Here is a 979-nt window from a genome sequence, read left to right on the forward strand (position 1 = left end):
TAAAAGAGACCCCTGCTCTGAAAAACCTGAATTAATGTGCTCTTCACAGTTGGTAGCAGAATAATTGACAGTACAACTCAAATCCCACAAACTTCCACTTTGGCGGGCTGCGGGGGCGTGCTGCTGCACGTGGGCTGCCCTCACCTGAGTGTCTAAAGGTAAACACATAAACCTTTCCGGCAATCGCCCACGTTTTAAAATATACTTTTGTAGTCAGAACAGGATTCTTGAGCCGTTCCAGTCTTTTCACAGACTTTTTTAGGGACAAAGACCTAGACAACCTTCTATTTTCCAGTTTCTGCTTTTACCAAACATCACTGAGTAGGCACTCTGAGAGAAGTTGACAGTGCTTTTGGACTGTCCATTTTGCTCATTTTTGCGGATAAACGTTCACCTCCCAGATCACATCTGGAAAAGGACATGGTCTAACGTTCTATGGGTTTCACACCCTGTAGTTTTTTGAAAGCTATACCAGGAGGGCCCCAGAGGAGCACGTCGGTGTAGGCGTGTCGTCTGAGATTGTATTTTCCCTTAGCTAATTGATACGAAATGATCATTTAAGAATAGAACAGTGAGATGACATTGTTGTAATTAGAAAACAGCAAGTTTCTCCAAAGACTGGAAGGGTTGCCTCTGACAGCCACTGGAGCTAATCTTTCCATAAACTGCAAATCCTTATAGTGGTAGCCCCCTCGCTGGGCTTGCAGTGCGCCCTGTGACTTCTGGCCCTGCCGGCATTTTCACATTTCCACCTCTTTCTCCCTCTATCTAACACACTTCTGCCCATCACCACCAATCAGTTTTCAAACCTTCCCAGTAAGAATTCACTGTTTCCTGAGCACATCTGCCTTCTTGGCATCAGCGCCTTCAATCACGTGACATTCTCTGCCTAAAATACCGCCCCCCTTTGCTCTCATTGCCATTCTTAGCCTAGTAAACTTGTGTTTCTCTTTAAGACCTAACAAATATCACCTCCTCA

Source organism: Camelus bactrianus, chromosome 1 (assembly GCF_048773025.1).
Source record: "Camelus bactrianus isolate YW-2024 breed Bactrian camel chromosome 1, ASM4877302v1, whole genome shotgun sequence".
Lineage (NCBI taxonomy): Eukaryota > Metazoa > Chordata > Mammalia > Artiodactyla > Camelidae > Camelus > Camelus bactrianus.